General features: G+C 45.0%; 1 pseudogene; it reads left to right on the forward strand.

The window, feature by feature from the left end:
- The first annotated feature begins 887 nt into the window (after positions 1-887).
- On the forward strand, positions 888-8,799 carry LOC121534808 (annotated as a pseudogene).
- The last annotated feature ends 15,376 nt before the right edge of the window (positions 8,800-24,175 follow it).

Here is a 24,175-nt window from a genome sequence, read left to right on the forward strand (position 1 = left end):
CAGCAGGTACGCCTTGCTGAATACACACTATGGCTCACATTTGCCATATAATAATATACATACAGCACTCCCTACTCTGCTCATAAGATATCCTTGTTGATAAGCATATCTGGTTCTGTACAGTCAGAGAGGCCTAGTGGACCACTACTTTTAGACCCTCCTCTCCCACTCTGCCTTATAGTTAAACAGCGGGATGACGCAGCAATTTCCCTTTATTATGTGCACATGGACATGAGCCAAAAGTTGGTGTAGATGAAGAATAAGAATAAAGAGTCAGTAAATCTTTCAGTGAAACTCGAGTTCTATACATGGAAAGGCTGTTCTCCATGTTGACCCAGAGCACCAATTAATGGTGTGAACTTGTGCAAGTTGGCCCAGTAACTAACATAAGTCTTTATTGCTGGCCGTGTACCAGGAGCTGTCACTGCACTCTGACACTGCTGACTACTCAGAGGTCACAGGGTCAACGTTCACATGATACTGTGTGTGTGTGTGTGTCAGAGAGATAGCAAGAGAGTGTGTGGGTATTTGTCCAGCTGTGGTTATGTATTTGACCAGCCACTTGGTTCAAATCAATGGTCATGTCCTTGTCAGAATGTTTATAGTTTGAGTGTTTCTTTCTCAGAGTGCACTGCGGACACTGTTATCCCAATCCCCTGAGACACACCCATGGAGAGGTTGGAGCACAAGGTCAGTCGTAGTGCAGCACGCATGGTGCAGTTTTGCACAATGGCCCTTGGCATCTAGGATTTAAACTGGCAAACCTCTGATTGCTGGCTCTAACTTTTAGGCTACCTACATTAGACTAAAGAGCCCTGGATGTCTCTAATTCCATGGTAGACCTTGTTTTCACTGGCCAGTCCTATACATGAATGAGGAAATAGGGCATGGGTAAAGAAATACAGTATCTGTAGCCACTGGCCACTTTTGATTATTGAGAGGCCAGAATGGAAAGCCCTGTCCCATTTCAGGGCCCAAAGGGTGCTGATCTAGCATCAGGTCCCCCCCTGTCCATATAATCCTAAAAGGCTAAACGGATCTTATATCAGCATTCCTACTCCAAGAATCTTTATGAATACAGGGCCAGAAGGTGTTTTGGTGAGGGGGTTGTTTGTTTTTGTTGTATTTTTCTGCAGCAGACTTGGAGATTCCAAAATGTCACCACTTGCTGCTCATCCAACCCCTCCCAATACACTCCCATACTATGATAAAGATCTAGGAAATAAAGGCACTTCCAGTCAAGGGAGGTTATAATAACACTGACCCATTGTGAAATAATAGTTGATTTTAATAAGTAAGAGTTGGCAGAAAAGGAAGAACTTTTCACTGGTCTCATTGACTTCTCAAACCCCAAACCCGATTTGGTCTGTTTCGCAAGCGATCCCAGAAGTCTCGCGATGTTGCGCCTCTGGGTTTAGAAACATAATGGTAAGAGTAGGGCGGTCCCAAGGATTCCGGATAGCGCCAACCATTTCTTCTGTACTTAGCTACAGCGTATGCTGCCCCATCTGAAGAAAAGGTGAAATGGTGCGTAAATTCGGACCAAGAGTGGAAGACATGCAACCGCCTCACAGCCAAGTCGCCAGTGTTGCCATGTTCGCTGTTTTCCTGGAAATTGGGCTACTTTGAAAACATTGTCGAAGGTGAAAATGTATTGGCCGCGAGTTGCGGGTTTTTGGGCTATTTCTAAGTTGCACCGCAGCCCCCATGACATTTCTCTTAAAATATATATATATTTCACTGTGACAGTATTCCCTCCCAAATATGCCCCCCTAGACACAACTATGACAAAACAACCAACAAAAATGGGTCACAACTCCTGCAGCTCTGTCGCATGCTGGGTCTGAACATAGTCAATGGTAGGCTTCGAGGAGACTCCTATGGTAGGTACACCTACAGCTCATCCCTTGGCAGTAGTACTGTAGATTACTTTATCACTGACCTCAACCCAGAGTCTCTGAGAGCGTTCACAGTCAGCCCACTAACACCCCTATCAGATCACAGAAAAATCACAGTCTACCTGAACAGAGCAATACTCAAAATTTGAGGCATCAAAGCCAAATTAACTGCACAGTATTAAGAAATGCTATGGATGGAAGGAAAGTAGTGTAGAAACCTACCAAAAAACAATTAGGCAACAACAAATTCAATCACTTTTAGACAACTTCCTGGACAAAACCTTTCACAGTAATAGTGAAGGTGTAAACTTGGCAGTAGAAAGCCTAAAGAGTATATTTGACCTTTCAACTTCACTATCTAAAAAATTCAAGCAGTCAACATAAGAAAATGAAAAACAATGACAAATGGTTTGATGAAGAATGGAAAAACCTAAGAAAGAAATTGAGAAACCTATCCAACCAAAAACATAGACACAGAAAACCTGAGTCTACGCCTTCACTTTGGTGAATCACTAAAACAATACAGAAATACACGATGGAAAAGGAAGGAACAGCACGTCAGAAATCAGCTCAATGTAATTGAAGAATCCATAGAATCTAACTAACCACTTCTATGAAAATTGGAACACACTAAACAAACAACAACACAAAGTGTTATCTATCCAAAATGGAGATGTGTGGATAAACCACTTCTCCAATCTTTTTGGCTCTATAACAAAGAACAAACAGCAAAAACATATACATGATCAATTACAAATCTTAGAATCAGCTATTAAAGACTACCAGAACCCACTGGATTCTCCAATTACATTGAATGAACTACAGGACAAAAAGGCCTGTGGTGTTGATGGTATCCTACATGAAATGATCAAATATACAGACCATAAATTCCAATTGGCTATACTTAAACTCTTTAACATCCTCAGCTCTGGCATCTTCCCAAATATTTGGATCCAAGGACTGATAACACCAATCCACAAAAGTGGAGAAAAATTGGGCCGTGGTATATGCGCCAACAGCAACCTTGGGAAAATCCTCTGCATTATCATTAACAGCAGACTTGAACATTTCCATAGTGAAGACAATGTACTGAGCAAATGTCAAATAGGCTTTTTACCAAATTACTGTACGACAGCCCACGTATTAACCCTGCACACCCTAATTGACAAACAAACAAACAAAAACAAAGGCAAAGTCTTCTCATGCTTTGTTGATTTCAAAAAAGTTTTTCACTCAATTTGGCATGAGGGTCTGCTATACAAATTGATGGAAAGTGGTGTTGGGGGAAAAACATACGACATTATAAAATCCATGTACACAAACAACAAGTGTGCGTTTAAAATTGGCAAAAAACACACACATTTCTTTCGACAGGGCCGTGGGGTGAGAAAAAAACTATACATACCTCGGCCTAAACATCAGCGCCACAGGTAACTTCCACAGAGACAAGGCAAGAAAGGCCTTATACGCCATCAAAAGGAACGTCAAATTTGACATACCAATTAGGATCTGTCTAAAAATACTTGAATCAGTTATAGAACCCATTGCCCTTTATGGTTGTGAGGTTTGGGGTCCGCTCACCAACCAAGAATTCACAAAATGGGACAAACACCAAATTGAGACTCTGCATACAGAATTCTGCAAAAAATATCCTCTGTGTACAACGGAAAACACCAAATAATGCATGCAGACTAGAATTAGGCCGATTATCTTTTCTCTTGCCACATATTCAAATTCCTTTATTACGTCATGTCATACCATAGCTTGCAGTAATTATTATTTTGAGGAAACCCGAGTTTTGCTTCTAACGACGTTACAAGTTACTATGATATTCCTTCTTAATTAGCTCGATAACGTAATGGAAAAAAGGTTTAGTGTATAGATAAGGCAACACCTCTTTTGCTGTGAATTTTTTTTCAGGCCTTTTGGGTAGATTTTGAGTGGTCATTGGGCTAGAAATTTGAGCTTGACCTGGCAACCCTGCAATGCGCTGCAGTTTTCATGTGTAAAGAGAAATGGCTCTCTTTAACGCATCCAAGCCATCAATGTAAAAATCTCTACTATCAAACAGTATTTTAATTTCTGACTTTTGCCATTTCTGACTTTTGCAATAGCGCGCGTGTTCTTGTGTGTTTTACCTTTGCACCATCAAGGCGAATATAAAACAAAGCTTCATGGTTACGCACCTGGCACATGCATGGTTACACACAATGTAAAGAGAGCGTTTAATTTATGCATTTCATAGTTTGCATACTATTTTGACTGATCGTTTCTTGGAGTTCGACAAAAAGGTTCCAATTAGCCTCAGGAAGAATAATTTTAAGCGCAGCACCAGTTGAGACGCTTGCATAAAGTAAACAACCTTGCGAGGAGCACATCTAGTGTTCTTTCTCTCTTACCAACGTCTCTCACTTTTTCTCTGCCAGGCAGGTGAGGCCGATGCCATCACTCGGGATGGAGGAGACGTCTACACAGTGACAGCCGGCCTCAACACTTACTACCTGCAACCCATCATTGCAGAGGACTACTGCGAGTGTTGGCATCTCACGACCAAGTTCAAGAATGGAAGAGACTGGGTATACAATGGCCCTTAGCACTTCAGTTGCACAGAAAGGCCTACAGAAAGTTGATGGTTCTATACTTTGAATCGGATCAAATGTATTCTGGCAAAATCTGGTTTCTGACTGTTGTATTGATGTCTCCTCTCCTGTCCATCAGACTCTGACATCTGCTATTATGCTGTGGCCGTGGCCAAGAATGACACTGGCTTCGGGTTCAACAATCTCCGGGGCAAGAAGTCCTGGCACACGGGGCTCGACAAATCTGCAGGCTGGAACATTCCCATTGGCACCCTGGTGACTGTGGGCCAGATCAACTGGGCCGGGATCGAGGACAAACTTGTGGAGGAAGGTGGGTGGGAATGAGTGAAACTTGATGATTGTGCTTGATGGTCTGTAGTTGACTCCCTGGGAGTGAGGAATGTGTGTTGGATGTACTTAATACTGTATCTCTGTCATTGCATGGTGTGGTTTTTCCTCTGTGTGTGTGTGTGTGTGTGTCAGATTATTTGTATACATATTGGGCTTTATATTTTGTATCTATCTATATACATTATGTTTGTGTTCTGTTGCTATAGTTTTCATGGCCTGTCAGATATGGATAAATCAGATTTTTGTATGCAGCACATTAATTGATGTGCTTTGTCATATTGATGTACTTCGTCAGCCAGTTTCTCATGTGTTTATTTGTTTTGCAGTGGTGAGATTTGACTTCATGGCCAGCTTCGCTCCAGGCACCACTAAGGGTTCTAAGGGTTCATGTCCTAGCAGTGCAGGGGCCTAGCCAGGCCCACCCATGCCTACACCCCTGCAGCTGGGTAAGGGAGACTGCTCCAGGTCTCACAAGGAACCCTACTATGACTATGCCAGGGCCTTCCAGTGAGTAGCAACCTCATAGAACCTAATAGAAAACTCTAGAACCTCCTAGCCCTACTATGTACAGCCATAACCCAACAATCCCCTACTACACCCTAGATCTCACATATATGTCAGTTTTTGAACCTCTAACTTTTTCAGTCTATCCTTGTTTTGCTCTGTCCTTCCTCATTCTATCAGTACTCTCTGCCTTTCTCTACTCACCCCCGATCAGTCACTGATGAGGTACCTTTGTGTGGTCATTGATGATGTAACTGTGTCGCTCTTCCCACACCAGGTGCCCGAAGGATGGAGCTGGATAATTTGCCTTTATCAAGCACCTGACAGTACCTGGTGAGTATCAAAGCATTAGCTAGCGTTCAGAATCAGTATTTCCCCTTAATGCATCCGTCGCCCCCCGCAGGAAGACCCCAGGAAGACCCCCCCCCACTAACTGCCACCACTGCTGAAAAATCTCCTAGGGGAAACGCTGAGAATACTAACAAACCATTTTTACAATGCTAACAATGATATTGACTAATGATTATAGAATGGCTTTCTGTTCACGCTAGCAAGATTGTCATCGATAATGCTAGCAATAGCCCTGATGATTCAAAATCTCTTTCTGGCATCACAACCTCGTCAATGCTTACAGTGCAAAAGTTCAAGCCACTCACACCTCACCTTCAATCTCCTTTTACCTACCTACAGCCGCAGAGAAGGTCAACTACGAGCTGCTGTGCAAGGATAGCACCAGGGCTACCATCGACAGCTACAAGATGTGCCACCTGGCCAGAGTACCCTCCAGCGCAGGGGTCAGATGCAAGGACCCCGACCTGGTCAAGAGCATCTACAACAACCTGGAGGCCGTCAAGGTCCTGGACATCACTGTCACCTGTCCCCCAGACAAAGACAACATCACTAGGAGCAGAGCAGGATTGCTGATCCAGGATCAGTTTAGCATTTTAGATCATTATGAATAAGATCACAGACATGAGGGACCTGGTCCCAAACCAGCACTCCTACTCTGAGATACTTTTTTAATACAGGTGTTTTTCCTGACCATGTGATCTGACAGGAAAAACTCTGGAACCCTAAACATCACACCTGACACTGGCAAAGATACAGCAGGATAGCATAGTCAAACACATCAATTTCACGGGGTGCTGGTACTGAGATTCAAAAGCCTGGCTAAAAATGCAACCAATCAAGCTTTCTCACGCTTTTCTAGCTCAAGAAATTGATCATAACACATTGACAAAATCATACAAAAATGTTTGAAATCAGCATGTGACATGGATGGAGTGCTTACTCATTTTCTCCCCAACAGGGCTTCAACCTGTTCTCTTCAGATGGCTACGCAGCCAAGAACCTGAAGTTCAAGGACTCCACTCAGAAACTGGTGCAGCTGCCCATGAACACTGACTCCTTCCTCTACCTGGGAGCTGAGTACTTGAGCACCATCCAGTCCCTGCAGAAAGGTGAGGCCACACACACACATTCTCTCTCTTGACCATTAGCTCATTGTTACCTCCCCAACCGTTGCTTCTCAGAGCAGGCCACAGGTGCCAACTTCAGGGCCATCAAGCGGTGTGCCGTGGGCAATGCCGAGACGGCCAAGTGTGACACCTGGAGCATCAACAACATCGGAGAGAGAGGAGCCATGATTGAATGCCAGAGTGCACCCACAGTAGACGAATGCATCAAGAAGATCATGGCTCTATGGGAGAAAAGAGGGTGGGGCTGGAGAAAGAGGTGTATAAATCAGGCGTGATGTGTACTTTATAGTTTTCTTTCGATAATTTCCTTACTCTCATTTTGTTTGTGTGAGCCATCCAGAGGTGTGGGGGTCAATGGGAGACAGAGGGGCGGGAGCACTCAGGGAATCACCGCCGACTTCACAGGATTCCCCGAACACACCCCTTATTACCGGTGCAGGTGAAGGGACGGGGGCTAGTACGCATGGGGGGGAATGGAGACAACAATGGGAGGAACAAATGGACAAAGAAATAAAGAGAAATATAGAACAAAGAAACCAGAAAAGGACAAAATAGGACATTAAGAGACAAAGACAAGAACGGACTAAAAGATGAAGAACGTGCGTGAGTGATTCCCGAAGCTGCGAGCCAAAGCCCAGCTTAGCCACAAAAGAGACTATTTAATTTGTTGATTATCGAAAGGATCTTTGGTTTGTAGGTGAAGTGCTCTGTAACGAGCTAGGATTTTGTTTCCCCTTTCTTGAACTGGCCAAGTGCCATTCTTTGAACGTTAAATATATAATTTAGATTTTTGCAACTTAAAAAGCCAACTCTTCCACCCCCCCGCTACCGCATAGATCGGAACCCCTCTGGACCGATCACATATGTTTTTTTGTTTGTTTCCTTCTTTCCTTCCTTCCTTCGTCTATTTATATGTTGTTGCTCTCCTCCCCACAGTGTAAAGAGGCAGCTGCGATGGATGGTGGGGAGGTATTCACTGCTGGAAAACATGGTCTGCTCCCTGCCATGGTGGAACAGTATGATGCAGGTATCACACACACAAACAATCATTTCCTAGATTTTCTTCTCCCTTTCTATCCCCCACCTCTGCTCTGCCTCCACACTGTTTACGTGCAGCATTTCACTTTCTCTCCTCACAGGTCTGTGCAGCGCCCCTGGTGGTAAGTATACTTGTTTAAATCTACTCCCTCACAAAACTTCCACCATGCTACAGTATTGCTAAGGTAACATAGTATAAAGTATTAATATACAATTTTAGTACTGCTGTCTTAAACCTCTTCCCTTTGTGTCTGTGTGTCCCCTCAGAGACGTCATCCTACAATGCAGTGGTGGTACTGAGGAAGGACTCTGGAGTGAATTGTAACAACCTGCAGGGCAAGAGGTCCTGCCACACCGGCCTTGGCAGAATGGGTCTCCTCCACAACATGACTAATGACTGCGACTTCAGTGAGTGGGCAGCTGTGTGTGTGTGTGTCATGCCATGGTGAATTCTCACACAATCTATCAAAATGCTGTGCTTATACGTGAGCTTCATGTATGAATCTGTGAGTGAGTTTAGAATACGTCTCATTCTATATTTGTGAATGTCTATGAATGTAGTATATCTCATACTGTGTCTCCTTCTTCCTGTGTTCAGCCAAATACTACTTCATTAAAGGCTGTGGATCTGAGGCGGGCTCTCCCTTTTGTTCCCAGTGTAAGGGTAGTGGGAGGAGATGAAGCAATCTGCAAAGCCAACACTGACGAGCTGTACTACGGCTAATAATAATAATAATAATAATTAGTCATTTAGCAGACGCTCTTATCCAGAGCGACTTACAGGAGCAATTAGGGTTAAGTGCCTTGCTCAAGGGCACATCGACAGATTTTTCACCTAGTCGGCTCGGGGATTAGAACCAGCGACCTTTCGGTTACTGGCACAACGCTCTTAACCACTAAGCTACCTGCCGCCCTGTGTACCCTGCCGGCTACACTGGAGCCTTCAGGTAGGGGGGCGCCAACACAATGGTGGCTTCAATAGTGGAGCTGATAATTGAGTTCTTAGCCAGGATCTCTTCTAATAGTGATGGTGGACTATACCAAATATCTTTGTTTTCCTACAGTACATTTCTCACCATCTTATACATTGAGTGTACAAAACATTAAGAACACCATCCTAATATTGAGTTGCTCCTGCCCCTTTTGACCTCAGAACAGCCTCAATTCGTCAGGGCATGGACTCTACAAGGTGTCGAAAGCATTCCACAGGGATTCTGGCTCATGTTGACTCTAATGCTTCCCACAGTTGTTGGCTAGATGTCCTTTGGGTGGTGGACCATTCTTGATACACACGGGAAACTGTTGAGCATGAAAAACCCAGCAGCGTTGCAGTTCTTGGCACAACCCAGTGCGCCTGACACATAATACCATACCCCGTTCAGAGGCACTTAAATCTTTTGTCTTGCCCGTTCACCCTCTTGCCATTCACAATCCGTGTCTCAAGGCTTAAAAATCATGATTTAATCTTTCTCCTCACCTTAATCTACACTGATGGAAGTGGATTTAACAAGTAACATAAATAAGGGATCATAGCTTTCACCTGGTCAGTCTGTCATGGAAAGAGCAGGTGTTCATAATGTTTTGTACACTCAGTGTATATCTGATAGGTGTGGTGTGGCGGAGGTGTGTCTACAGATAAACCGTATTCTGACCTTTACTTAATTCCCTCATAATTCCACCACTTCTACGCGCAAGGAAACCATGAATAAGGTCTAGCGAACCTGCCGGTTCCAAGTGGAAATTCTACACAGGGACACTCGAAGTCAATCTTAAATTAATTATTCTTTATTAACAGCAAGCTGGAGAGGTCACAGTCAAACTTAGATGCATAAAGTACCGGACTGAAGTGAGCTCTGCCGGGGCAGTCCCAATAGTTCTCTTATATACCGCTTACACAGACAAGTTATATTTGCATGATTTAGCTTATTAATTATTCATAATTCATTCATCATTAACGTTTGGTTCATGCATGTGACAGACCAATACCTCACAAGGTTTCTTCTCTCCAAGCTGAGACCTTGAAACTGAGATATCCCTTTCATTCTCAAAACAAGGTTCTGGGTGTACAGCCACATTTCAGATACTGATAGTGAGGATTCCTCCCAGGCACGAACAATCAGTCACTTGCATGAACCCAGTCGAATTGGTTATTAGAAAAGCATAAACATAAAATGTTCCTTCACATTCCCTCCTCAGACACTTCATCCTTTCAAACCCTTCACTCTGGGTTGTACAATCATTCTGGGTTGTACTTGTAAAACCATTGCAGTAGAATGTTTTAACTTAAGACCTTCGCTTCATACAGTTACACAATGCGTCATTACACAATTTCATTTAGGATTCTGGCAATGACATTTCAGCTGGAGCTTTTGACGCGAGTGGCATGTTAATGACAGATTGGTATCTCAATGCATTTTTTGTCTACATAACTATACATTTTGCAGTGTGCAGACCTCCACAATCAACCTGATACCCCAAATAAACTATTTTGGACAAGCCTAAACCAATTACTGGCGCAGTTGACCACCCCCGTCCTTCACGGCACTCATTCTTCTGGCGTTTCTTCATTTTCTTCTTCAGATAGCAGTTCGTCCTCCCAATGGCACACATGTTCAAAGAGGATGGCCCTTGATAATGTCCCGATTTCAATATCTGGGGAATAATCTGATTTTCCCAAGCAGACGAAACTCTCACCTGAGCCGCCACCATCCTTTACGGTCCATTATGTCCATTTTCCTACCAGTACACCAGCAGCATTGTCAAGAATGCTGTAGGTGGGTGTAGTGGTGGAATCAAGCGCAGGACACCGAAGTATAGTCCAAAAGACTTTAGTGCAACTCCCAACAAGGGAAAAATCGAACAAACGGGCCCGAAGGCGAAACTACGCACGAAGGCGACAAAACAAAAGGCGCACAAACCATGTGCGTAAAACGCTCCAACACAGTGGAGTAAAGCTCAACCGAGCGAATAAGTAATATATATTACAAGCACAACACACGACAGAAAATCAATCACACACAACACTAGACAAACACAACGAGAAACTTATAGGACACTAATTACACTAAACGAGAACAGGTGTCACAACAAACAGACAAAGCAAACGAACATAGAAACATGCAACGGTGGCAGCTAGTATTCCGGAGACAACGAACGCCGAAGCCTGCCCGAACAAGGAAGAGAGGCAGCCTCAGCCGAAACCGTGACAGTACCCCCTTGACGCGCGGCTCCAGACGTGCGCGCGACTCGGTCTCGGGGACGACCAGGAGGACGCGGAGCAGGGTGCGTCGGGTGCCCACGATGGAATTCCGTCAGGAGAGACGGGTCCAAAATGTCTCTCCTCGGCACCCAGCACCGTTCCTCCGGACCGTACCCCTCCCACTCCACTAGATATTGGAGACCCCCATCCGACGTCTCGAATCCAAGATGGACCTCACGGAGTACGCCGGTGCCCCCTCGATGTCCAATGGGGGCGGAGGAGTCTCCCTGATCTCACTTTCTTGGAGTGGGCCAGCTACCACCGGCCTGAGAAGAGACACATGGAACGAGGGGTTAATACTTTTATATTCAACAGGTAGTTGTAATTTGTAACACACCTCGTTCAACCTTCTCAGGACTTTAAATGGCCCTACAAACCGCCGACCCAGTTTCCGACAGGGCAGGCGGAGGGGCAGGGTTTCTGGTAGAGAGCCAGACTCGATCACCAGGTGCGTACACCGGTCCCTCACTGCGGTGGAGATCGGCGCTCGCCTTATGACGACGGAGGGCCCACTGCAGGTGGACGTGTGCAGCGTTCCATGTCTCCTCCGAGCGCCGCGCCCACTCATCCACCGCAGGAGCCTCGATCTGGCTCTGCTGCCAAGGTGCCAGAACCGGCTGGTAACCTAACACACATTGGAAAGGGGTTAGGTTAGTGGAGGAATGGCGTAGGGAATTCTGGGCCATCTCGGCCCAGGGAACGTACCTTGCCCACTCCTCCGGCCGGTCCTGGCAGTATGTTCTAAGAAACCTACCCACATCCTGGTTCACGCGTTCCACCTGCCCATTACTCTCCGGGTGGTAACCCGAGGTGAGGCTCACCGAGACCCCCAACCGCTCCATAAAGGCTCTCCAGACCCTGGAGGTAAATTGGGACCTCGATCAGACACAATATCCTCGGGTACCCGTAGTGCCGGAACACATGGGTGAATAGTGCTTCGGCAGTTTGCAGGGCAGTAGGAAGGCCCGGCATGGGGAGCAAACGACAGGCCTTAGAAAACCGGTCCACAACGACCAGTATAGTGGTATTCCCCTGTGAAGGAGGAAGGTCAGTAAGGAAATCCACCGAGAGGTGGGACCATGGTCGTTGTGGAACGGGCAGGGGTAGTAACTTACCCCTAGGCAGATGTCTAGGCGCCTTACACTGGGCGCACACCGAGCAGGAGGAAACATAAACCCTCACATCCCTTGCCAACGTGGGCCACCAGTACTTGGCACTAAGACAGTGCACTGTCCGGCCGATACCAGGGTGTCCAGAGGAGGGTGACGTGTGAGCCCAATAGATCAATCGATCCCCGAACCTCGAGCGGAACGTACTTCCGACCCTCCGGGCATTGCGGTGGACTAGGGTCGGTGCGTAACGCCCGCTCGAGCTCAGCATCGACCTCCCACACTACCGGTGCCACCAGACACGACTCCGGCAGTATGGGAGTGGGCTCCACGGACCTCTCCTCCGTGTCATATCGCCGAGACAGTGCATCTGCCTTACCGTTCTGTGACCCAGGGATGTACTTGATCTTAAATGTAAACCGGGTCAAAAACATATTCCATCTTGCCTGGCGAGGGTTCAGCCTCCTCGCTGCCCGGATGTACTCCAGGTTACGGTGGTCCGTCAAAATGAGGAAAGGGTGTTGAGCCCCCTCAAGCCAGTGCCTCCACACCTTTAGGGCCTGTACCACGGCTAACAGCTCCCTGTCCCCTACGTCATAGTTTCGCTCCGCCGGACTGAGCTTCTTGGAATAAAAAGCACAGGGGCGGAGTTTAGGTGGCGCGCCTGACCGTTGTGAAAGCACGGCTCCTATACCGGCCTCTGACGCGTCCACCTCTACCTGAAATGGCAAAGAGGGATCCGGATGCGCCAGCACCGGGGCCGAGGTAAACAGGTCCTTCAGCCTCCCAAACGCCCTGTCCGCCTCAGCAGACCACTGCAGACGCACCGGACCCCCCTTCAAAAGAGACGTGATGGGAGCTGCCACCTGTCCAAAACCCCGGATAAACCTCCGGTAGTAATTCGCAAACCCCAAAAACTGCTGCACCTCCTTCACAGTGGTTGGTGTTTGCCAATTACGCACGGCTGACACCCGGTCTACCTCCATCTTCACCCCTGACGCAGACAACTGATACCCCAAAAAGGGAGACCGACTCCTGGAAAAACAGACACTTCTCTGCCTTCACATACAGGTCGTGCTCCACCAGCCTCCGCAACACTCTGCGCACCAGGGCCACATGCTCGACTCGGGTAGGTGAGTACACGAGAATGTCATCTATGTACACAACCACCCCCCTGCCCCTGCATGTCCCTGAAGATCTCATCCACGAATGATTGGAAAACTGACGGAGCGTTCATCAACCCGTATGGCATGACAAGATACTCGTAATGGCCCGAGGTGGTACTAAAGGCTGTCTTCCATTCATCGCCCTCCCTGATGCGCACCAAGTTGTACGCGCTCCTGAGATCTAATTTAGTGAAGAAATGCGCCCCATGCAATGACTCAGTCATGGTCGCAATCAGCGGGAGTGGATAACTGTACTTCACCGTGATCTGATTGAGACCACGGTAATCGATGCACGGGCGTAAACCACCATCCTTTTTCTTCACAAAAAAGAAACTCGAGGACGCAGGGGAAGTGGAAGGCCGTATGTATCCTTGTCTCAGAGATTCGTCTATGTAAGTCTCCATAGCTTTCTTCTCCTCCTGAGACAGAGGATACACATGGCTCCGTGGGAGCGCAGCTCCTGCCTGGAGGTCTATCGCACAATCTCCCTGCCTATGGGGCGGCAACTGCGTCGCCCTCGACTTACTAAACGCAATAGCCAAATCCCCATACTCAGGGGGAACGTGCAATGCGGGCACCTGGTTTGGACTCTCCACCGAGGTAGCCCCTACGGAAACGCCCAAACATCGACCCACACACTGGGCAGACCACTCCATCAGAGCCCTCTCCTGCCACGAAATAGATGGGTTATGGGTACTCAACCAGGGCATGCCCAGCACCACCGGATACGCAGGCGAGTCGATCAGAAATAGCTGAATCATCTCCTGATGACCCCCCTGCGCACACATCCTAAGTGGCGCAGTGACCTCCCTGATCAAGCCCGCACCCAACGGACGGCTATCTAGGGCATGAACGGGGAAGGGGACGTCAACAGGGAGAAGGGGAATCCCTAAGGCTAAACAAAACTTCTTATCAACAAAATTCCCAGCCGCGCCTGAATCTACCAGCGCCTTATGCTGGGAATGAGGTGCTACCTGTGGAAAACGCACAGGTATACAGAAATGTGCAACAGAGAGCTCTGGGTGAGTGGGGCGCCTACTCACCTGGAAGGACTCCCCAGTGTGGGACCTGTCGTCCTCTCCCCTAGGAGGCCATCCCCAGCACCTAGCCGCGGTGTGTCCTCCCCGACCACAGTTGGTGCAGGAGATGGACCCCCTCGTAAGCCGACCCCTCCTCTCTCTGGCGCCCAGCGCCCCGAGCTCCATGGGGCACGGCTCGGAGGCGCTGGAGGGTGAAATGGACGGACCCCCCTCGGAACGTCCGCGGGTAGCTAGCAGGTTATCCAGCCTGATGGACATGTCGACCAACTGGTCGAACGAGAGGCTGGTGTCCCTACAGGCCAGCTCCCGACGGACGTCCTCGCGTAGACTACATCTGTAGTGATCGATGAGAGCCCGCTCATTCCACCCTGCATCCGCCGCTAGAGTACGGAATTCTAGGGCGAACTCCTGGGCACTCCTCCTCCCCTGCCGGAGGAAGACCAGACGCTCCCCCGCCGCTTTCCCCTCCGGGGGATGGTCAAACACCGCCTTGAAGCGGCGGGAGAACTCGTCGTAGGTGATGGTGTCCGCGTCGATCCTCCTCCACTCTGCGTTGGCCCATTCCAACGCCTTCCCGGAAAGGCAGGAGATCAGGGCGGACACGCTCTCATGTCCCGAGGGCGCCGGGTGCACGGTGGCCAGGTACAGCTCCACCTGGAGAAGGAATCCCTGACACCCGGTCGTGGTCCCATCGTAGGCCCTCGGGAGCGAGAGTCGAACTCCTCTGGGTTCCGGAGCGGGAATGGGCAGACTTGCCGATGGTGCTGGCAGAGAGGATGGCGGTGGAGGAGTCCCCCAGCCTCGGATGGTGGTGATCACCTCCTGCAGTGCGGACCCCATCTGCAGGATCTGGTCACTCTGTTCACTGACCTTTTCCTCCAGCGTCGCCTGGGCTGCTGCGGCTCCTGCTGATTCCATTCTTGAAGGTGTGTGATTCTGTCAAGAATGCTGTAGTTGGGTGTAGTGGTGGAATCAAGCGCAGGACACCGAAGTATAGTCCAAAAGACTTTAGTGCAACTCCCAACAAGGGAAAAATCGAACAAACGGGCCCGAAGGCGAAACTACGCACGAAGGCGACAAAACAAAAGGCGCACAAACCATGTGCGTAAAACGCTCCAACACAGTGGAGTAAAGCTCAACCGAGCGAATAAGTAATATATATTACAAGCACAACACACGACAGAAAATCAATCACACACAACACTAGACAAACACAACGAGAAACTTATAGGACACTAATTACACTAAACGAGAACAGGTGTCACAACAAACAGACAAAAGCAAACGAACATAGAAACATGCAACGGTGGCAGCTAGTATTCCGGAGACAACGAATGCCGAAGCCTGCCCGAACAAGGAAGAGAGGCAGCCTCGGCCGAAACCGTGACAAGCATGAGAGAAGTTTGGACGGGATCTCTCTCCATGCTCACTCCACATGGACTCATGTCGCAGTTGATAGCTTCAACTGGATGCTGTGTACAGGTTGCTGGCTCGGACTCAGGTTTCAGGTAAAAGTGATGAAGGACCATAGTGAACGCCATTGTCGCCATTACTTCAGCCGGTTAGAGGGGGTGAGGTTCACACTGTTCTTGGTCAAATTATCCCTTCCGTGCATCTAGATACCATCTGTGGTCACCTTCGCCAGAACAACAGTTTAGTTTAGGGCATTTATGATTCAGGAAATCCAGACAAACTAAATTCACTGTATGACAAATTATTACTACTACCAACATTCTTAATACAAATGTCTAAGACAAATGTCAAAGAGAATAACAAGACTCTGGTGAAACAATTTTTTCAAATTGGCTTATACTCCTCCATCATATCGGCGACCTCACTGCAGAGTTACAGGGTCAGGGAGTCAGAGGGCTAACCCTTAGGGAGAAATCCTGACCATCCAACAGACCCAATCTGGTGAGATTTGTATTGAAGCAAGACAAAAACAAAACAACAACATCAATACACGTCTTCCCTTTTGACACGACTCACATCGTGATTCATGCGTAAAAAACAACAACACTGCCGGTTAAATGAAAATAACAAATACAATTTGAATTACAACCCTTGATAACTCCATCCTAAAATAATTGTATCCCATAAGGTAATTCAAGGAATAGTAAAATAGACTAGAGACAGGTGTCCCTCATTCAGGGGCAGCGCTCATTCTCTCTCTTTCTCTCTCTCTCTCTCTCTCTCGTGGTCCGAATCACACATAGGACTATTGATAAATTATAAACTTCTACCTAATTATAAGTGTTTACATATTATATTTAAATCTCACCCAATGTCTAGCCTTTCTAGTGAGGGTGATCAGGCCTCACCAGAAAGTCAGAACAGAGGTCAGAGGTCAATCAACCCCATTAAGTGAGTGTTCTTTCCCTTTACTTTACTCATTATTTCAAAGATTCCAAACATTTTGTGTACCAGGTTCAAATTGGGTTTTTCAGTACATTTCTTATCAGGAGAATTTACATGTGTGCAACAAAAACTCTGACAATAGAAGCTTCAGAAAATATCATTTGTGTGCCCTTTAAGGTGCATCCTTTCTAACAATAAATCAAATACAGTATTAACACCACTAACAAATATTCATAACAGGTGTGTTGGTGCTGGCGTGTGTGGTAAAACATAGGATAAAAATAAACAAAATGGCGTGGCCTTACTTAATTTGGAAGCTCTCTTAACAGCCGGATCCAGGTACCTTTATACTGTATAGTGCACAGTCTCAATAACTGCTCTCCTAAGGCACCTGCCTCAGGAAGCCTTTCAAAGCGAGAGATACAGAATCATTGGTAAACTTATCAGAAAACTTGGTAGTGGACATTCCATAAGTCCTGGAAGAAAGAAAATAAACATCTTAATCAGTCCAAAAAATTCTTCATCCTAATCGAGTTTACTGCATCTTGGGCAGGAAGTCTTGATAAAACCATGTGTATACAGAATTATACTTCAGATGATAGTGTCCCGTAAAGCGGACTAGGCACCTTCTAAAGTAAACAATCCCAGAGCTCAATATTCTGTACTAAAAACATTTACTTGGATCTACTTCAATTCTGGACACAGTGCCTCGTAATGGAAACAGATTCTTGTTTTAGATGACATTACCTTCTTACTTAAATCATTTGTGTTACCCAAACTATAGAATTTAGTCATAATAATTGGAAATGGTCAAAAATGTATCTTATTATTCATACCTCTGTCCCAAATGTCCCACTATGTCCCTTACAGCCTGTTTGAGTTCAGTGAGTACTGTTAAGTTGCGTAATTCAAATCTGGTATCAGAACAGAATTTAACACTAAGTCACTGAATATATTCTCAGCTTTTTTATTAATATAATTAGTCAAGCGAATAAATGGTAAATGCAATCTTCGTATATACGGGTTCACTGTAACACCTCGCAGGGCAAAACAAAGAACTAACTGTCCCAACCCAAAGTTATTATTTTAATACTCTGACAGAGATAGTTCCCATTCAAAGCGGGCCTGTCAGAGTAGAGGCTGAGCATGGTTTAAACTTACTCAGCCTAATGACATTTTTAAGCTAGGCATAACATCTAATTATAAGAAAATAGATCCCAACAGTACCACTTATTTTCTTCTTCTTTATTATCTATTTGTCCACATGAAGCGTATCTCTAACCCAAATACCAGATGGTGGCCTCTAATTTAATGTCCCAAGGCTCAATCCCTCTGTTCGTCATGTGACCTTGTATTGAAACATTCACTTCTTCAAATTACTAAGATATTGCATTATTAGAGTGATATCTGAAAGCCACTAATATTACCATTCACTTTGTTACTTTCACTAGTCTCCATATCTGTTTCCTTCAACTAGGACTCCCTTCTTCCCAATAGGAAGACCTTCTCAATCACTACTGCTAATACACACGGATCACTTTCAAACAATGTTCTGCTTTTACCCCTATTGTAAGGTTTAAAAACAAACAAAACAAACATGATAACTTTCTCGTTATTGGAAGGCATTGTTTTCATTTTAGTCTACCCTAACAATGTTACTCTATATATTTATTACAAATTTCTGTTGGATGTTCACTTTCTGCTTCACACTTATTACATTTATATTATTTTAAGATTAACATGTAATGCGCCAAATTTATAAAATACATTGGCCAATTCAAAACGGGAGTGATAAACTTTGGAGGGAGCTTCCTTTTTTAAGGTAGCTCTCGAGACTAGAGTCTCTTTCTGCGATCAACTTTCACTATAACTGGGCTGGCACTGTCTATCAGTCCCCTGTAGATGGCATGCTCTGTCCATAATAAGTCTCTACCTAGCAAGTTAAACTCTAGTAATCCATTATACATTCATACATTGTTACTTTATCAAATATAGTAACCCATTATACTATTAATTTATCTTAATACTTTTTACACCACTTACATAGAGGTTGGGGTATTCCTTCAGACACTCACCTCTTTCACACCGGAGCTAGTCCCTTGACAGCTCTCATTCACTCAGTACTTAATAGTATGTCACACCCTGATCTGTTTCACCTGTCTTGCGCTTGTCTCCACCCCCTCCAGGTGTGTCCCATTTCCCCATTATCCCCTGTGCATTTATACCTGCATTTTCTGTTTGTCTGTTGCCAGTTCGTCTTGTCTCGTCAAGCCTTCCAGTGTGTTTTTCCGTACTCCTGTTTTTCTCTAGTCCCTGTTTTCTAGTCCTCCCGGTTCCGACCTTTTCTGCCTGACTTGATCATGAGCACACCTGCCATACCATTCTGCCTGCCCTGACCCCGAGACTGCCTGCCGCCCTGTACCTGTTGGACTCGGACCTGGTTACGAACCTCTGCCTGTCCTCGACCTGCCCTTTGCCTGTCTCCTGTGGTTTAATAAACGACTCTGTGTATTGAACTTTCCGCCTCCTGTGTCTGCATCTGGGTCATATCCTGAGTCGTGTTATAGTAATAATATATCTTATTATCAAAATTTCAAGCCTCTTATTATCAACATTTCAATCAATCCCAATTTCAAACATCAGCTTAATATACACATTTCAATCAGTTTATTATCAAAATTTCAATCAGCTTAACACGTCCTTTCCACACTCACACAACTCTCACATCCACATTCACTTAGTACTATTCCCAAACAAACTCAGTAATCTCCTTTATCACTCTCTCTGTGCAACTTCAACGATTCTCTTGTCATTACTTGCTATGCACCATATGTATCTTCAACGGTTCTCATGCTGTTACTTGCTATACATATAAAAAACACCACATGCTCAATAACACCTCGTGCTATTGGTAGTGGCTGCAGACCACGTAGACACTTCTTCAATAAATGCCTACAGACAGCTGTCAGCGGGGCTTTCCATGGTACTGTTACTCGCCCTCGCTCTGGTCTTCTCACCATAAGACTAGTGAATAGCCTTCTCATAAGACTATGGGTACCTTTTTATTGTTCAGTTTTGTTGGTTTTATGATATATATATACACTACCAGTCAAAGGTTTGGACACACCTGCTCATTAAAGGGTTTTTCTTTATTTTTACTATTTTTTACATTGTAGAATAATAGTGAAGACATCAAAACTATGAAATAACACATATGGAATCATGTAGTAACCAAAAAAGCATTAAACAAATCAAAATATATATTTTATATTTGAGATTCTTCAAATAGCCACCCTTTGCCTTGATGACAGCTTTGCACACTCTTGGCATTCTTTCAACCAGCTTCATGAGGTTGTCACGGATCCCCCCGGTACTGCTGCTCATTCCATTCACCAGCTCCGGAGGTCTACGTCACTGGCCTTCTAGGCGTCACTGACCTGGTTCATTTCCACCAACCCCAGACTATCTTGTCTCATTACGCACACATGGTTCCTATTCCCCGTGATTAGTATGTGTATATATGTGCCCTCTGTTCCCCATTGTCTTTGTCGATTATTGTCCCATGTCCGCTGGTCTCGTGAGTACCGTGTGTTGTGCTCTTGTTATTACGGGTCTCGTCCCGTGTATTGTGTAGAGGTTACACCTCGCTCTTTTGTTTGGGTTACATCCCTTTGTTTATAAATATATATATATACAGTTGAAGTCGGAAGTTTACATACACTTAGGTTGGAGTCATTAAAACTTGTTTTTCAACCACTCCACAAATTTCTTGTTAACAAACTATAGTTTTGGCAAGTCAGTTAGGACATCTACTTTGTGCATGACACAAGTAATTTTTCCAACAATTGTTTACAGATAGATTATTTCACTTATAATTCACTGTATCACAATTCCAGTGGGTCAGAAGTTTACATACGCTAAGTTGACTGTGCCTTTAAACAGCTTGGAAAATTCCAGAAAATGATGTCATGGCTTTAGAAGCTTCTGATAGGCTAATTGACATCATTTGAGTCAATTGGAGGTGTACCTGTGGATGTATTTCAAGGCCTACCTTCAAACTCAGTGCCTCTTTGCTTGACATCATGGGAAAATCAAAACAAATCAGCCAAGACCTCAGATAAAGAATTGTAGACCTCCACAGGTCTGGTTAATCCTTGGGAGTAATTTCCAAACACCTGAAGGTACCACGTTCATCTGTACAAACAATAGTACGCAAGTATAAACACCATGGGACCATGCAGCCGTCATACCGCTCAGGAAGGAGACGCGTTCTGTCTCCTAGAGATGAACGTACTTTGGTGCGAAAAGTGCAAATAAATCCCAGAACAACAGCAAAGGACCTTGTGAAGATGCTGGAGGAAACAGGTACAAAAGTATCTATATCCACAGTAAAACGAGTCCTATATCGACATAACCTGAAAGGCCGCTCAGCAAGGAAGAAGCCACTGCTCCAAAACCGCCATAAAAAAGCCAGACTACGGTTTGCAACTGCACATGGGGACAAAGATCTTACTTTTTGGAGAAATGTCCTCTGGTCTGATCAAACAAAAATAGAACTGTTTGGCCATAATGACCATCATTATGTTTGGAGGAAAAAGGGGGTTGCTTGCAAGCCGAAGAACACCATCCCAACCGTGAAGCACGGGGGTGGCAGCATCATGCTGTGGGGGTGCTTTGCTGCAGGAGGGCCTGGTGCACTTCACAAAATAGATGGCATCATGAGGAAGGAAGATTATGTGGATATATTGAAGCAACATCTCAAGACATCAGTCAGGAAGTTAAAGCTTGGTCGCAAATGGGTCTTCCAAATGGACTATGACCCCAAGCATACTTCCAAAGTTGTGGCAAAATGGCTTAAGGACAACAAAGTCAAGGTATTGGAGTGGCCATCACAAAGCCCTGACCTCAATCCTATAGAAAATGTGTGGGCAGAACTGAAAAAGCGTGTGCAAGCAAGGAGGCCTACAAACCTGACTCAGTTACACCAGCTCTGTCAGGAGGAATGGGCCAAAATTCACCCAACTTATTGTGGGAAGCTTGTGGAAGGCTACCCAAAACGTTTGACCCAAGTTAAACAATTTAAAGGCAATGCTACCAAATACTAATTGAGTGTATGTATACTTCTGACCCACTGGGAATGTGATGAAATAAATAAAAGCTGAAATAAATAATTCTCTCTACTATTATTCTGACATTTCACATTCTTAAAATAAAGTGGTGATCCTAACTGACCTAAGACAGGGAATTGTTACTAGGATTAAATGTCAGGAATTGTGAAAAACTGAGTTTAAATGTATTTGGCTAAGGTGTATGTAAACTTCCGATTTCAACTGTAAATACTTAGGCATTTGGATTAATAAGGATTTGATGTTTAAAAACATATAGATAAGCTGGTTAAGAAGCTCAGATTTAAAGTTGGCTTTTTCTACAGAAATAGATTGTGCCTTTCTCTAAGCAGTAGGAAGCAGATTATTCAGTCAGCCTTTTTATCTGTTCTTGATTATGGTGATATTATTTATCAAAGTGCAGCTGCTACTACTCTTTAACCTTTGGCTGCCCTCTACCATAGTGCCCTTGGTTTTGTTACAGGCAACAGTTTTGATACTCATCACTGTATCCTGTATCAAAAGGTTGGCTGGACTTCGCAAAAGACCCATAGATCTCTACATTACACCCTTTTTGTTTACAAGGCCATACTTCATAAACCTCCTTCTTATCTAACTTTGCTGTTGAAGTATAGACACCTGAGTTGCCTAACCCCTTCACAGGATTGGTTAACTCTTGAGGTTCCCAGGGTCTCCACCGAGCTAGGTAAATCTGCTTTTAGTTTTAATGCACCGTATTGCTGGAACAAAATTCTAAATACATTTCTTCTTGGTGTTCTAGTGCCGTTTGGGCAATTTAAAGTATTGATTGGGGATTTATTTGTGGATGAATGTAACTGTTTTTCTGGGTGACTTGCGATGTTTTATTTGTGCTTACCATGACTGTGTTTTTGTATTCTAATGTGTTTATTTGTATTATTATTTGTATTTATTTATTTTGTGTTTAGTGTGTATTTCATATGGTATTATACAGGGTGCATTTGGAAAAGAGACCTACACTACCGTTCAAAAGTTTGGGGTCACTTAGAAATGTCTTTATTTTTGAAAGAAAAGCAATTGTCCATTAAAATAACATCAAATTGATCAGAAATACAGTGTAGACATTGTTAATGTTGTAAATGGCTATTGTAGCTGGAAACGGCTGATTTTTTTATGGAATATCTACAGTACATTGGCGTACAGAGGCCCATTATCAGCAACCATCAGTCCTGTGTTCCAATGACACGTTGTGTTTGCTAATCCAAGTTTATCATTTTAAAAGGCTAATTGATCATTAGAAAACCCTTTTGCAATTATGTTAGCACAGCTGAAAACTGTTGTGCTGATTAAAGAAGCAATAAAACTGGCCTTCTTGAGACTAGTCGAGTATCTGGAGCATCAGCAATTGTGGGTTCGATTACAGGCTCAAAATGGCCAGAAACAAATAACTTTCTTCTGAAACTCGTCAGTCTATTCTTGTTCTGAGAAATTAAGGCAATTCCATGTGAGAAATTTCCAAGAATCTGAAGATCTCGTACAACGCTGTGTACTACTCCCTTCACAGAACAGCGCAAACTGGCTCTAACCAGAATAGAAAGAGGAGTGGGAGGCCCCGGTGCACAACTGAGAAAGAGGACAAATACATTAGAGTGTCTAGTTTGAGAAACAGGCACCTCACAGGTCCTCAACTGGCAGCTTCATTAAATAGTACCCGCAAAACACCAGTCTCAATGCCAACAGTGAAGAGGCGACTCCGGGATGCTGACCTTCTAGGCAGAGTTGCAAAGAAAAGCCATATCTCAGACTGGCCAACAAAAAGAAAAGATTAAGATGGCCAGCCTGAGCCTGTAATTCTAACCCACAATTGTTGATGCGCCAGATACTCAACTAGTCTCAAGAAGGCCAGTTTTATTGCTTCTTTAATCAGTACAACAGTTTTCAGCTGTGCTAACATAATTGCAAAAGGGTTTTCTAATTATCAATTAGCCTTTTAAAATGATACATTTGGATTAGCAAACACAACGTGCCATTGGAACACAGGACTGATGGTTGCTGATAATGGGCCTCTGTACGCCTATGTACAAAGAAAGCGGCACAGGTCCTAATCCAGGCACTTGTCATCTCCCGTCTGGATTACTGCAACTCGCTGTTGGCTGGGCTCCCTGCCTGTGCCATTAAAACCCTACAACTTATCCAGAACGCTGCAGCCCATCTGGTGTTCAACCTTCCCAAGTTCTCTCATGTCACCCCGCTCCTCCGCACACTCCACTGGCTTCCAGTTGAAGCTCGCATCTACTACAAAACCATGGTG

The sequence above is a fragment of the Coregonus clupeaformis genome, chromosome 21 (genome assembly GCF_020615455.1).
Source record: "Coregonus clupeaformis isolate EN_2021a chromosome 21, ASM2061545v1, whole genome shotgun sequence".
NCBI lineage: Eukaryota > Metazoa > Chordata > Actinopteri > Salmoniformes > Salmonidae > Coregonus > Coregonus clupeaformis.